This window comes from Ovis canadensis, chromosome 13 (genome assembly GCF_042477335.2).
Source record: "Ovis canadensis isolate MfBH-ARS-UI-01 breed Bighorn chromosome 13, ARS-UI_OviCan_v2, whole genome shotgun sequence".
Taxonomy (NCBI): Eukaryota; Metazoa; Chordata; class Mammalia; order Artiodactyla; family Bovidae; genus Ovis; species Ovis canadensis.
This window is the reverse complement of record NC_091257.1, coordinates 94,423,688-94,439,926: the sequence shown is the minus strand read 5'-3', so window position 1 is coordinate 94,439,926 and position 16,239 is coordinate 94,423,688.

The window sequence follows — 16,239 nt, the reverse complement described above, 5'->3', positions numbered from 1 at the left end:
TTCATAAAGGTACATAAAAGCTCAGCAAGCTGCCTAAGGAATCAGAAACTCAACGTGGCTGGAATCTGGTGTTTGGGGGGTGAGTGGGGAGCAGCGGGGGAGAAAGGCAGTGGGGAGGTGGATGAGACCACTGGAGCCTGCAGGCTGTTATCCAGAAAGAACTGGGAAACAGCCAAGGAGATGAAGCCCGGCAGTTGCAGGCTGCTGCTGCTGCTGCTGCTAAATCGCTTCAGTTGTATCCGACTCTGTGAGACCTAGCTGGGCATTTTGGACCAATTCTTCCATCTGCTCAGAAACGATTGGCTGCAGGGAGCCCAGTGTGGGAGCAGGGAGGCCACCCCAGAGGCCAGGTGGCCTCAGCCAGGCTGTCCCTGTCTTCCACACGCCGTTCAGCTAATGAGAGGTCTCCTTTGCTGTGTCTTAGGGATACCGACATCTTGAGCCCAGATGCCTTCAGAGGCCCCAGCAGAGGAAGGCGCAGGGATGGAGGAAGACAGCTTGGAGGCAGTGGCAACCGGCCAGTGTGGACCACACCACAGGCAGCAGCCACCCCAGCCCCTGCCCATCCGTCTGGTGCTGCTGGTAGACACAGTCCCGGAGTTCCTGGAGCTTCTAAGTTTTCAGGGGAAGCTCAAACGATGGATTTTGTGTAGGAACCTAATTTTCTTTCAGGCGGGCAGACCCTTCCTGTGAACATCAAAACAAACTTGGCCTCAGGCAGAAGCGGCCTGGCAGGCTGCCAGCGTGTGGCCTCTGAACTACCTTATCTCACTTCTCTGGCTTCCTCTCTCCAGGCCCACCACCAACATTTTAACTCGAAATTCTAGGACAGCACAGACGACAAGGGGGGGTTAGCACAAATAACGCTTCTTTCAGATTACCACCACCAGGGTTTCAATCAGCTTGCTGGATGATCTTTGGCCACGTTTTCTTTTTCTTTCTTTTGTGCGGGATGGACAAGAGAATTTTAGAAAATAAATGCAAGGGAGGAATTGGGATTTCCCTCTGGAATGCTCGGGACACTTAGGAATCCTGGGGACATGCCGCCCACTCCATTCAAGGCTTGGGCCCCTGCATCGGGGTCTCGTCTGGCCTCACCCACTCTCTCACCCTGAGAGTTCATCTTCACTGAGCTTGGTCATTAGCAGCCCTGCTTCTCTCCCCCGACATGGGTCCTTGAAGGCAGCTGGCTAGAGATGAGAGATTGGTGCACTTTGTAGATATTTCATAATCTCTGGCAACTGCCTCTGGACCTGCCTGCTCCAGCCTCGATGGATAACCCTCTTCTTCTTGACTTACAATAAAACTTAGAAACAATGACTCCTAGGAAATTTTGATCCAGTTTTGCAGACAGATGATGAGGCAATCCAACATTTTATGGAGAAAGACCAGGGATGGAGAGCTATGGCCCACAGGCCATCTCTGGCCCCTCACTTGGCTGTGTAAATAAAGTTTTATTGGAACAGAGTGATGCCCATTTGTTTTTGTGACGCCCCCTGGCTGTTTTCCTGCTGCAACGGCAGAGCTAAGTATTCGCAATGAGACCCAGAGACCGTATGACTTGAAAAGCCTTGAAGATTTATGATCCAGCCCTTTGTAGGATAAGTTTGTCCAGGTACAGAGAAAAGACCTAACAGGTGTCGAGGGTCGGCTTTGTGCCAAATTACTGTCAGGGACAGCAGGCACATCCAGGCATTTCCTCCTCAAGCATTCTTCAGAGGGAAGATCTGTTATCTCCCACTTTAGTAAAAAGAGGCTCAGCGAAGCCAGCTTGCTCAGGGACCCCATAAGGAGATCTTTCCCTGTGTGTAGGGTTCAAACTAAGCCCAGCCCCAACCCCACACCTGTGAGTCTTGCTGGAGGTGGAACTGCCCCCCGGAAGGCATTTTGGAAATTTGAAAGGGCCAGTTCAGGAGCACCATTGGCCTTTAGAGGGTGAGGACCAAGGATGCCGGCTGCCCTGCCACACACGGCACGTCCTGCAGGGGAAATAACTGTCCCATGTCCTGCGTGCAATATCACCTGCGGTATTTGAGTCACAACATAGCAAAAAGTGCCAAAGCAGTTCAAGTGGATGTTGTTTTATGTACTTGGTGAAAGCATATGACGACTTCATTATGCTTTTCCTTAGTCATACAACATTCACTTAAATATACAATATTATATGTTATTTTTCTTTTATTTATTTTATGGTATGGTATTACATTTTTAAAAATTATGTATATAGGTAAGTTGTTTTCTCTATGAATATCAGTTTAGGATGGCAAAGGGGATGTTATAAAACAGTTGTTATCAAGACAGAATATTGCCTCTGAGAGTCAAAAATATGCCCCACACGATGGGTCAGATAGTTAACACAGTGACCTCATGCCCCGCCAGGCTCCTCTGTCTACGGGAATTCTCCAGGCAAGAATACTGGAGTGGGTTACCATGCTCTCCTCCGGGGGATAGTCCCAACCCTGGGATCGAACCCAGATCTCCTCCATTGCAGGCGGATTCTTTAGCAGCTAAGCTTCTAGGGAAGCCCCATTATATAAGCTATTTTCCTTTTACTTATTTTATGTTATAGTATTATATTATTTTAAATTATATGTACATATGAGTTGTTTTATCTATGAATATCAATTTGGGATGACAGAGGGGATATTATAAAATAGTTGTTATCAAAACAGCATACTGAGTGTGAGAGTCACAGCTATGCCCCACACGATGAGTCAGGTAATTGACACAGTGGCCTCTCGCTCCACCAGGCTCGGTCACGGCCCATCCCGCCAGCGTCGTGCTCCGCCAGTTAGCACCGCCATCACTCAGCAGTAAGGGGGCTGGGAACAAGGCCCTCGGCTTGCCCTTCCTCATCTGTGAAACGGCGCTGCCAGCGCCTCCCTTACTGGTCTGAGTGGGCACGACAGCAGTGGGTGGGGCTCTCCGGGAGGAGCCCAGAGTCGCAGACAGGAGGGCGGAGCCGCTGTGCGGATAAACACGGGAGAAGTGAACAACACATGCGACGATCCGGCCGACTTCCTGAGTGAAGGGGGGTGATTCGTTGTCACTGCTTGGTTGCTAAGCTGTGTCTGATTCTTTTGGACCCCATGGATGGGAGCCCGCCAGGCTCCTCTGTCCGTGGGATTTCCCAGGCAAGAACACTGGAGCGGATTGCTATCTCCTTCTCCAGGGGACCTTCCCCGCTGCTGTCTTGAGTGCTGTCTGTTGAACAGCTCTATGTGCCCTAAGCATGGGGGACCCAGCAGTGACCACAGATGGGAAGAGCTCCCACCCTATAGAACTGACAGGAGATAAATCAGCAACAGGAGCTCAGACTGCAGCCATTTCTATGAAATAAACAAAGTGGCACCACAGGAGGGGGGTAGGAGATCTTGGCAGAAAGGTCGAGAGGTCTTTCCAATGGCGGCATGAAAGCTGAGGAGTAAATGAGGTGTGGGCACGTGAAGGGCTAGGACAGAATATCCAGGTCTGAAGAAAACGCAAGTGCGAAGGTCCTGGGCGGGAAAATACTCCTCTGTTGAGGGCGGGAGTCGTCCGGGGTTACAGTGGGCAGGGCGCAGACAACAGGCACACAGCCTTAAAGGTCACAGTGACGAACTGAGCTTTATCCCACGAGCAGCTGCGGACAGGAAGGGCAGGGAAGAGTACAAAGAACCTGGGGTCTTCAGAAGACAGGGAGATCAGCCTTCTGTGAGCACAGAATGTGTCTTGGGGAAATGAGGTGAACTCAGGCCATGTAATTTATATTTTATGCTGCCGAACCCAAGATACTACCGTATTTCAGCAGCGTGGGGAAGGCAGTATTTCAATATTTCTGAGCCAAGATGGATAGGGGCCGCGAGAGCTGGAGTCAGGCAGGCTGGGGAGAAGCTTCTATTAGATCAGCTACATGAACGGATGGAGACCTGTGGGGGGCTGGCAAACAGGATGCAAGGCAAGCCGGGGAGCAGAGCGCGAAGACAGATGTGCGGGGAAGGACGGGGAGGGACTCAGACCAGGGGTAGACGCGATCATACCGCGCAGGGGAAGGTCCCAGATGCCCAGGGAGGGGGTGGGAGACAGGCTCAAACACATCTGGAAACAGAGACTCTCACGTCTCCTCTGGTAACAAAATGCACGCGCCCACCCTATGCTAAGGAAACTTAAGGCACGCTAGGAAGAGATAAAGATTTTTTTTTTTTTAATCTCTCAATTACTTAGAAGCATCCTTTGGTTCGACAGGGGAAACCCTGGATGGAAATGTTTCCTGACACGTTGTGAAATGTGATTTAAAATCCTGGGTGATTCCTTTCTCCAGGTAAAACCTTTGGCCAAGGACCACGATTGCGTTTTCTTCAGACCTGGATATTCTGTCCTAGCCCTTCACGTGCCCACACCTCATTTACTCTTCAGCTCTCATGCCACCATTGGAAAGACCTCTCGACCTTTCTGCCAAGATCTCCTACCCCCCCATCTTCTTTCCTGTGGTGCCACTTTGTTTATTTCATATTTGCTTACCTGTGAGCAGGTGCTAAAGGTTAAACAAGGTCATAAGCTGTTGTTCTTCGGTCACTAAGTTGTGTCCAGCTCTCCGTGATCCCATGGACTGCAGCACAGTAGGCTTCCCTGCCCTTCACCATCTCCCGGAGCTTGCTCACACTCCTGTTCATCGAGTCAGTGATGGCATATGACCGTCTCATCCTCTGTCATCCCCTTCTCCTCCTGCCCTCCATCTTTGGCAGCATCAGGATCTTTTCCAGTGAGTGGGTTCTTCACATCAGATATCCAAAGTATTGGAGCTTTTGCTTCAGCAAAGTCCTTCCAATGAATACTCAGGGTTGATTGCCTTTAGGGTTGACTGGTTTGATCTTCTTCCCGTCCAAGGGACTCTCAAGACTCTTCTCCAGCACCACAGTTTGAAAGCATCAATTTTTCAGCACTCAGCATTCTTTCTGGTCCATACATAAAGAAGTCTATACATGACTACAAGAAAAACCAAAGCTTTGACTACACAGATAATTGTCAGCAAAGTTATGTCTCCGCTTTTTAATATGCTGTCATAGCTTTTCTTCCAAGGAGCAAGTGTCTTTTAGTTTCATTTAATTTTTTGAAATTGAAATTAAAAGACCATACGGGTGGGGCCCTAATCCCAAAGGGTTCGTGGCCTTATAGGAAGAGAAAGAGACGCCAGAGCTCCCTCTCCACTCACAGAAAGACATAGAAAGGAGGGGGCTGAATGCAAATCAGGAAGAGGATTCTCATGAAAACTCGACCACGCTGATGGCCTGACCTCAGACGTCCAGCCTCCGAAACGGTGAGAAAATAAGTGTTGTGGTTTAAGCCCCCCAGACTCTGCTCTTTTGTTATGGCAGCTGAGCTGAATAGGATGGGTGCCCCCAGACGGCTGTGAACTGGCAAAAAAAAAAAAAAAAAAGCCTCAGAAGCCAGGAGTGCTCAGACAGGGCTCTAGATGAAAGGATTCTTCAGGTCAAAAACGTTAAGTGCTTGCCAAAGCTAAGTGATTATTAGAATCAAATGATGCCAAGTACAGTGCTTTCAACAACCTCAAACCAGTGGGACCCAGGGCCAAAGGTCTTTTTGATGAGCATGTGATGGGCGAGGTGGACCATTTCCATTTACAGAGTATGTCCTGCATGCATAGCACATTAACAGTGGCAATGACACCCATTTTACAGATGAGGAAACTGAGGGGATACAAAGAGAAGAGAAGCCGTTTGCCTGAGATTAGACACCTAGTGAGGTCCAGGCACTTTGAAGACGAGGAAGGGGATGACACACATGGGTTAGCTGCAGTCTCTGTCCCCGAGGAGGTTCCTGCCAATCCTGCTGCAGTACAGACAGGGGATAACCCCGTCTGGTTCCCCCAACTGTCACATCCCATTCAGGCCCAACCTGTGCTACCGCAGGAAAAACGGGATTCGAAAGAATATGATTCAAGTCCTAGGACTGCTCACTGCTTGTCTGCTGTGTGACTCTGAGCAAGTTACCCTGTGTCTCTGAATCTCAGTTTGATTTGTAAAATGAGATGCTAGTACCGGCTCTGCTTCCCGCGTCGAGGGGGCTCTGACGGTCCAGGGAGACGGCGCAAGTGACGAACGCTCCACTCACTATCAGGAGGCAGAATACGACTGTTTCAATGATGGCCATATCTGCCTCTGGGCTCGGATCCCACAATATCAGACATGCCGCCTGACGCCCTGGAAAGTCTTGCCACTGGGAATTCCCCCAACATCTGAGCTTCCTTCCTTCTGCACGTCTGGCCACCCAGAAGAGGCAGAGCACAGGGTACCCCGGACCCTACTCCTCTCCAGAAAAATCTCCAAGACTCTCCCTTCACGTCGCCGCCCCCACTTCAACCTCCATGGAGTTCCATCTTCTGGAAAAAAGCAAACAGACCATTTAATACTAGAAAGCCAGCAGCTTGGGGGCAGCCAGACGTTTCTCCACATCTTTTTTTTAAAGGTCTTTTAGGAGACAATTAACAAAGGCTAAGATGGAAGGAGGAGACAGAACAGAGAGCCCCAAGACTTTTCTCGGCTTTCTCAACAGACTAGCGGTGACTTAGAACAAGGGCAAGACCTGGATGCCAGCAACATGTGATGAATGAAACTGATGAGGTGAGGTTTTATGTTTTTGTTTTTAACCACTAAGATCTCACTTGTGCCCACAGGGCTTGGCATGTGGCAACTGTGTTAACGTCCCCCTGGGACAGGGCACTGAATGATTTAGTAAGTAGCTAAGCCTTCACAAGCTTCCCCAGTGGCTCAAAGCTAAAGAATCCATCTGCAATGCAGAAGTCCCAGGAGATGGGGGTTCTGTCCCTGGGTTGGGATCCTCCACCGCTGTAGGAGGCCATGGCCACCCACTCCAGTATTCTTGCCTGGAGAATCCCATGGACAGAGGAGCCTGGTGAGCTACAGTGCATAGGGCTGCAAATACTCAGACATGACTGAAGCAACTTAGCAGGCATGCAAGCCTTCCCACCAATGCTGGCCATTTGCTACTGGGTATAGACTGTGCCACAGAGCGCTGGTCTCAGCCAATCATGACAAAGAACCAACAGGGCTCACTGAGCACCTGGAGGGTCCCAGTGCCATTCTAAGTGATCAGCACACATTGCTGTGTGCACTTAGTTGCTCCATCATGTCCAATTCTTTGTGGCCCCGTGGACTGTAGCCCGCTGGGCTCCTCTGTCCATGGAATTTTCCAGGCGAGAATACTGGAGTGGGTTGCCATTCCCTACTCCAGGAGATCTTCCCAACCCAGGGATCAAATTACTTTCTTTAACTCTCACCAATTTGCCTTTCAGGTAGGGATATCTCCATTTTATTGATGGGGAAACTGAGGCTTGGAGAGGCACAGTCAGATGGGGCCCAAGGGCACACAGTCACCACTGCTTTAGTGGTGTCATTTGCTTCCAAAAGCCACACTGCCTTTAAGCACTCTGCCAGGGAGACTCAGATTCCTAAGTCCTCTCTGGGACAGGCAGGCAAAGTGAATGCAGGCCTGGTGGGGACTAGGGAGCTGGGAACACACAATCCCCTAACGGGAGGTACTCACAACACACGGAGGAAAGATACATGTAACATGTGCATCAGGCCAGTGGAAGCAGCCGCCTCTAAGTCCACATGCTGGGGGCTTCCCTGGCGGCTCCGTGATAAAACCAATGTACGAGACACGAGTTTGATCCCTGATCCAGGAAGATCCCATGTGCCGCAGGGTAACTCAGCCCGTGGGCCACACCTACCGAGCCTGCACTCTAGAGTCCGGGAACCACAACTGCTGAGCCCATGTGCTGCAGCTACTGAAGCTCCATCACCCAGAGCCCGCGCTCCCCAACAGCAGAAGCCACCACAATGAGAAGCTGGAGCATCACAGCTAGAGAGCGGCCCCTGCTCACCGTGACAGCAGCAACGCCGACCTGGCCCAGCCAAACACAAGGAAGATGATCGAGTCTTTAAAAGACCACACGCTGCGTGATTCAATTCATGCGACATCCTGCCGAGGCAAAGCTACAGGGACAGAAAACAGATGAGCGGGCGCCGGGAGCCGAGGGTGGGGAGAGCTTGACCGAAAAGAGGCAGAAGGGGACACGTGTTGATGGGGGGATGGAGAAGCTCCGGGTCTCGGTTGTGGTGTGGGTTACGCCACTGGGTGTTTGTCAGAGCTCCCAGAACCGTTCGGTGAAACAGGTGACTCCTAACTGCATGTAAATCATACCTTAAACAAAATGGACAAAACCAACAACAAATCTGTGGGCCGGAGTTGAGTGGCAAGCTGCCTTTTTGTGAGCTCTACCCCACGCTGCACCAGAAAACCAGAACGGCCAACTGCCACGTGACACGCACACGGCCGTGATGACACGTGACACGCACACGGCCGTGATGACGCGTGTCACGCACACGGCCAGTGATGACGGGGACACACAGCCAGTGATGATGCATGACACACACACACACACACACACGGCCGTGATGACGCGTGACACGCACACGGCCAGTGATGACGGGGACACACACACGGCCAGTGATGATTGTGTGGACTGGTCCTTGAATGTGGCTGGCAAAGGAAGAGATGAGGCGAAGGAGCTCACTGGCTGGGTCTTGAACTTCACCCTGTTCCTCCACGTACTTGTAAGGTGACCTTGGGCAAGTAGCCTCTCTTCTCTGAGCTTCAGTTCTCTCTCTTAAACTGAGGTGATGATACCTTTCCTAACACTGTTGTTGCCAAAACTAGAGAAGATTCTCACAGTGACGCTGCCACACACAGCTTCCCGGCTCAGTACAGTCTCCCATCCTTTCGTACCTCATGGCCTCCAAGGAGTCACATGGACCCAGTCCTGGTTCCCTTTGGTGGCCAGATCTCCCAAGGGTCCTAGGTCACCCTTAGCCCATGGACCAAGCCCACTGGGCAAAAGCAGACGGCTTGCTCCTTCTCCAGCAGCACCCTGAAGTGCCCACCCACACAGGCCAAGGGGGACCCTTAGCCCACCCCCACCCCACCCCCCACCCCACCCCCGCTGCCGCAGTATCACAGGTGAGTTTTTCAGAGCAGCTGGGTATGGCACACAACCAGGAAGACAGAGCAGCATAGTGGTTAAGAGCAGGGGCTCTGGGTCCAAGTCTTGGCTCTGCCACCTCTTTACGAGAAGATGTTGAGTAGATTACTTCAGCTCCCTCATCTATAAAAGAAGGATGCTAATAGCACCCAGGTCTCAGGCTTATTGAGAGGCTGAAGAAAGAATGCTGCACTTCCTCAGCACCCAGTGGGGCTTAATCAGACGCTCCCTGCAGCTTCTAGATCTAATCTCCATGATCATCACTCTCCCCAGTAATCCGTCTCCTGATGAGTATTTTGCAAGGAGTAAATAAAATAAGGTTCTAAGTGAGGTACCTGGGGCTTAACAGATGCGTGATAAATTGCCTCTATCATTATATCATCAGTGTTACTATTCACTATTGTTGAAAGATCACGCCTCAGAGGCCGCCGAGTAGGGACAGACACGCGCAGATGGGACACTAGATTCCTGAATCCAAAATGCCACAAACACTCTTACTGCAGAAACCAAAAGTGTTTGGGCCCCATGGTCTCAGACATGAATCAAAAGAGACCCAGAAGACTCTTTAAACATCCAGAAGAAATTAAGCCTTGATCTACCCAGGAGCCAAAGAACAAACCTTTGGAAGCGCTCACAAGAGGTCACAGAGTGAGCCTGCAAGGGAACCCAAAAGGATCCAGCCCCCAGCTCCTCCCAGAATGCCAAAGCAGACCACCACCCCCATTCATGAAGCCCACAGTCAGACAAGGGGGGAAAATGAAGCACTAGCAGGAAGGAACTTGGAGAGAAAAATCAGGTCCTCAACTAGGCTGACTGCCCGAAAGGCACATTTCCGCTTCTCTCTTCAATCATTCAGCGTTCTGTCCCACAGACACCCAGCAGGAGCCAGTCAAAGCAGCAGAACCACGACAGCGCCTTTTCTCGCTGGGGCATTATGCAAACTTGGAGAGAAGTTTCCAGGGTCCTTCATGGGGTCAGGACACTGGATGGATTTGGGTCCTGCTACTCCAAGGCTGGCTTTTCTCCTCCTGGACCAGAAGAGGGGAGGCTATCGCCCTCTGCACACTCCTCCTCCTTCACTGCTGAAGTTATTTCTGTCTTAGCAATTGCTAAGCATCTAGCATTGCTCATGCACACGCGCTCACGTGTGCACACACACACACAAGGAGGGAGAAGGCAAGACGCAGACAGGACCATGACGAAGAGGGGCTCTGGCTGATGCTCCCCACATCTGTCACGGGCAGGGGGGAAGAAGAGAGACGGTTTGGTTTGAAGCCATCGTCCTCTCTCCCTGACCATCTGAACCCTCCCCCCTTGTCTTTCTTGCCCAGCAACCCCGGGATGAGCTGAGCTCAGCTTTGCCTGGACGTCTCCTCTGTCCTTCCATCTTGACCCTGCGCCCATCATCCAAACTCCATCCCAGAGCCTCCTTCTCTGAGAAGTCCTATTGGACTGTTTCACTGCTGCTGCTGCTGCTGAGTCGCTTCAGTCGTGTCCGACTCCATGTGACCCCATAGACGGCAGCCCACCAGGCTTCCCCGTCCCTGGGATTCTCCAGGCAAGAGCACTGGAGTGGGTTGCCATTTCCTTCTCCAATGCATGAAAGTGAAAAGTGAAAGGGAAGTCGCTCAGTCATGTCAGACTCTTCGCGACCCCAGGGACTTCAGCCTACCAGGCTCCTCTGCCCATGGGATTTTCCAGGCAAGAGTACTGGAGTGGGGTGCCATTGCCTTGTCCGTTTCACTACTGATCTCACTTAAAAATTAATTTAAGGAATTAAAAAAAATCATGTTACAGTGCCAGAAGCTCTGTATAAAGCAGCAAACAACACATCCCTGCCAATAAGGTGCCTTCTGCAATCTCGGTACCACTGGGTGCAGCCCCTCCCTCACGGTGCCTTGTGGTATCCACATCATGGGGTCTTTGCAGGTGAGCAGGAGAGTCAGAGAGATCACCCTGCTTCCTCCCACCTGTGCAACTGTGAGCAATCACTTAGCTTCCCTGATCCTCTCTTCCTTGCCTGAAAATGGGAGTAATAGTATATACCTGGGCTTCCCTGGTGGCCCAGATGGTAAAGAATCTGCTTGCAACACAGGAGACCCGGGTTTGATCGCAGAGTCAAGAAGATCCCCTGGAGGAGGGCATGGCCACCCACTCCAGTATTCTTGCCTGGAGATTCCGTGGACAGAGGAGCTTGGTGGGCTGCAGTCCATGGGGTCACGAGAAGTCAGACACAACTTGGCGACCAATGCTTACTTATTTATTGAGTATATATATGTACCTATACATATATGAGGTATGAGGCAGGTCAAGTGCTTAAAATACTGCCTGATTCACTGCAAGTGCTCAACAATAAGTTATACTTCTATTATTAAATTTCAGTGTATTATTAAATGATTCTTTTCATTTACCTTGTCAATGCCTTATCAGCACTAGTGTTTCTCTGTCTCCCACGCTCCCTGTGAGCAAAGAACAGAGGAGTTCTTTAGTTCCGTGAGGAACTCCGTGTTTGCCGATGGTGGATGAAGTTGTTCCAGCCACTGCAAACATTTCCTAACCATAGCAGCCAGCTTTTTTTGATGTGGGTCAGTTTACTGCGTGGCTTTTTTGGGTAGGCATCATGTCGGAGAAGGCAATGGCACCCCACTCCAGTACTCTTGCCTGGAAGATCCCATGGCCGGAGGAACCTGGTAGGCTGCAGTCCATGGGGTCGCTAAGAGTTGGACAGGACTGAGCGACTTCACTTTCACTTTTTACTTTCATGCCTTGGAGAAGGAAATGGCAACCCACTCCAGTGTTCTTGCCTGGAGAATCCCAGGGACAGGGAAGCCTAGTGGGCTGCCATCTACAGGGTCGCACAGAGTCAGACAAGTGACTTAGCAGCATCATGTCACCCAGCCCTCAAAGCCATTCTGGTGTTTGGTTCTGGCTCTCTCCCTTCCTCAATCTTTACTTGCTGGGCCCCTCATGCTTCCGGGGTGTTCATGCCTTGCTTCCCCAAGTCCTTAAGAGGTTAGGACTGCACACTGGGGAGCCAGGCAGACCTGGTCAGAATCCAGGTCTAGTTTTATTTATTTATTTAGCTGCCCGAGGTCTTAGTTGCAGCCGGTGCGATCTTTCGTTGCCGCATGTGGACTCTTAGCTGCAGCCTGTGGGATCTAGTTCCCTGACCAGGGATCAAACCCGGGGCCCCCTGCACTGGGAGAGCAGGGTCTCAGCCACCGGATCTACCATGGAAGTCCCACCAGGCCTAGTTCTTTACTACCTGCGAACAAATCATATTATCTTTACTGGGCTATCCAAATGCCTTCTCCAAAGGTCACTGAAGGTTGACCGTCTTAATGCTCGGGGGAGGCCTCGTCTGTAGCTGACGCAGTAGCTGCTAACTGCCTGTCACAATCATTGCCCGTGTCGGCAGTGGCAGTGGTCTTAAGACTGTGCCTTAGAGAGATTCCGAGTCTGCGTGTTGACATGGCCCCTGATTTGTGTGAACTTGGGAAGTTCTGACATAAGAGGCCAGGTTGCAAACTCTAATGCCTGCAGTGGATAAAGGCAGCTAGAGAGAATTAACCAACCCGCCAGTGGGGGCGCTGAACATATAACAGTTCCCTCTGATTGGACTAATGGCAGGCACCTGACCTACAGCCGGAAAACCCATTGGCTGTCTATGAGCCAATCAGATTGGGTCTGTTTTCCAATCCAGGGGCAGAGAGAGATGCTCTTGGTAGAACCCAGGTGGGCTTTGGGTTGAGATGGTTCTGGGCTTCCCCACAGTCTGGGGAACTGAGCCTGAGGGCGCAGAAGCAGAGGTGGGCAACCACGTGATTCCAGGCAGAGAGGGACCTCCAGTCCAGGGATGGGAACATCCAATCCGTAGGAATGTCCCTCTGGCCCATTCAATCAGTCCCTCCAAGGTCTTCAAATCACCCTTCAGGCCCGAGGAAACCCGTTCAATGGAAAATTATGCAGTGTTTAAAGTAAATGAGGACAATCGACAGGAACTGACACGGAAGGTTTTAAAAGACATATTAAAAGTGAAAAGCAAGCTATTAATCCATATACATAATATGATCCCACTTTCAGCTTTGAAAATGTATTTAAAGCAATGCAGTACATATGGCACTAAGAATAAATCTTGAAATCTACTGTTGAGTGAAAAAGAAACAGAACAAGGTTTATAAATTAAAAGCACATTCACACTAGAACCATGCTAAATATTTTACAATATATACATGCCTCCAAGTACATAAACCACATCCATGATACCCACGCCAGGGATGGGGGTGGCAGTGAGCTTTGCACGGTAAATGATGGCAGCCTTTGTGGCTGGCAGAATTTTAAGGCAGCCCCGGTGAGTCTTGCCTTTGTGTGATCCCCTCCCCTTGAGTGCCAGCAGGACCTGTAACTTGCTTCCAGCCAACAGAATACGGCAAAGGTGATGGGCGAGTGTCTCCTCTAATTAGAACGCAGTACAAAATACGGCAACGGCGACTCCCTGAGGATGACGTGTTACAGAAGATTCCCGCTCAGCAAACGAGAGTGAAATGCTCCTGCTGGCCTGGAAGACATAAGCTGCCATGCCGTGACTGCCCTGCCGCAGGTCATGAGAGGACCGGGCAAGGAGCCACAGAGCCCTCTAGGGACTGACAGCAACCTCTAGACACCAAGGAAGTGGGCACCTCAGTCCTGCTACCGCAAGGAACCAAATTCTGCCCAACAGCCACATGCATTTGGAAGTGAGTCCCAAGCCGGAGAAAGCTATGCTTCCTGCTGACACTCCAAATCCAGCCTTGAGTCACTGAGCAGAGAACCCAGGTAAGCTATGCCAAACTCCTGACCCTACACAAATTGGGCTCATGAAATTACACTGAGTTAGGGCTTCTCAGGTGGTGCTAGTGGTAAAGAAGCCCCCTGCAATGCAGGAGACTCCCCTGGAGAAAAGAATGGCAACCCTCTCCAGTATCCTTGCCTGGAGGATCCCATGGACAGAGGAGCCTGGTGGACTACAGTCCATAGGGTCCCAAAGAGTCAGACATGACTGAAGCGACTTAGCACACACACACACAAGCTAAATTTGTGGTCATTTGTTACACAGCAAGAAATAATTAATACGACATTCTGTGAGACAGGGAATATGACTACCCCAACTGCCTGCCCCTGAGGTAAAAGACTAAATAAAATTAAATGTATACTGAAAGTGAAAGTGAAAGTCGCTCAGTCGTGTCCAACTCTTTGCGACCCCATGGACTGCAGCACACCAGGCCTCCTTGTCCATCACCAACTCCTGGAGCTTACTCAAACTCATGTCCACTGAGTTGGTGATGCCATCCAACTATTTCATCCTCTGTTGTCCCCTCTCCTCCTGCCTTCAGTCTTTCCCAGCATCAGGGTTTTTCAAATGAGTTGGTTCTTCTTCGCATCAGGTAGCCAAAGTATTAGTTTCAGCTTCAGCATCAGTCCTTCCAGTGAATATTCAGGGCTGATTTCCTTTAGGACGGACTGGTTGGATCTCCTTGCTGTCCAAGGGACTCTCAAGAGTCTTCTCCAGCACCACAGTTCAAAAGCATCAATTCTTCTGCACTCAGCCTTCTTTATGGTGCAGCTCTCACATCCATACCTGACCACTGGAAAAACCATAGCTTGGACTGAATGGACCTTTGTCAGCAAAGTAATGTCTCTGCTTTTCAACATGCTGCCTAGGTTGGTCATAACTTTTCTTCCAAGGAGCAAGCGTCTTTTAATTTCATGGCTGCAATCACCATCCGCAGTGATTCTGGAGCCCAGAAAAATAACAGTCTCTCACTGTTTCCATCGGTTCCCCATCTATTTGCCATGAAGTGATGGGACCGGATGCCATGTTCTTAGTTTTCTGAATGCTGAACTTTAAGCCAACTTTTTCACTCTCCTCTTTCACTTTCATCAAGAGGCTCTTTAGCTGTTCGCTTTCTGCTATAAGGGTGGTGAGTGTCATCTGCATATCTGAGGTTATTGATATTTCTCTATAGTCCATGGAATTCTCCAGGTCTGAATACTGGAGTAGGTAGCTTATCCCTTCTCTAGTGGGTCTTTCCGGCCCAAGATTGAACTGGGGTCTCCTGCATTGCAGGCAAACTCTTTACTAACTGAGCCATGAAAAAATATTCTTAATATTTTGTTTTGCTTCTGGCTGTGCTACACCGTTTGTAAGATTTTAGTTCCCTGACCAGGGATTAAACCTGGACCCTCAGCAGTGAGAATGCAGTCTTAATCACTGGACCGCCAGGAAATTCCCTAAATGTTTTATTTGACAATTATGACTCAGAAAAGGTGAGGTTTGGTGCAGGGGACTAGTTTCAAACACAGAAAGAAGACAATGATGTTCTAAGAAACATTAGCACCAAGAAATCATATCACATTCTTTCTTAATGTACATGGTAAGTCACATACTAGCCTACTGTTGACTAAAAATGATGCCTCAGAAAGAAAGCAAAAAATAGGACAAGCCACTGTGTTTTTCCTTTCAGTTCTTCCTTACTCATCAGTTTTTTTAAAAAAAAAAAAAAAAAAAGGAAGACAGGAAAAAAAGTAGAGCAGGAGGATGTGCGCATATCCAGAAGTGAAATAAAAGCCATTGAGTTAGTTTTGTCCACTCTTCTGGCAAGAATGAAATACCTAGTCCTGCAAACACTATAAAATACAAATCGTGTCATTTCAGAGCTTCCACATAGGAGCTAAATGTTTATATTTGCATTCTAAGTAGGCATTGCATGATATAAAGAAGAACCATAAAATTCATGCTAATTTAAATTTTGCTTTACTTAGAATGACATTCAACAGCAAGTACAAAATACGATGACAAGTTGAGAGAGATCACAGGGGAAAAAAAGGAATGAGCTTTATATTTTAGTATCTTTAATGCCAATTCTCCCCCTGCTTTTTGAACTAGGGCCTTACAATTTTTATTTCACACTGAATCCTGCAGATTATGTAGAAAAGCAACAAAGCCCTGTGTCAGATGTAGCCGGCCCAGGGAGGCGAACCTGTGCTCTTTAAGCATCTCTGAGATGGACGACCTTCATCCTAGCCCCACTCTGTTGCCTGGGCACCAATCCATGTGGGGCGGGATCCCTCTACGAGAGAAGAGCCTCTCTACAAGAGGCTCTTCCACCGTTGCCCTTCTCCGGCAAATCCCTGTAGGC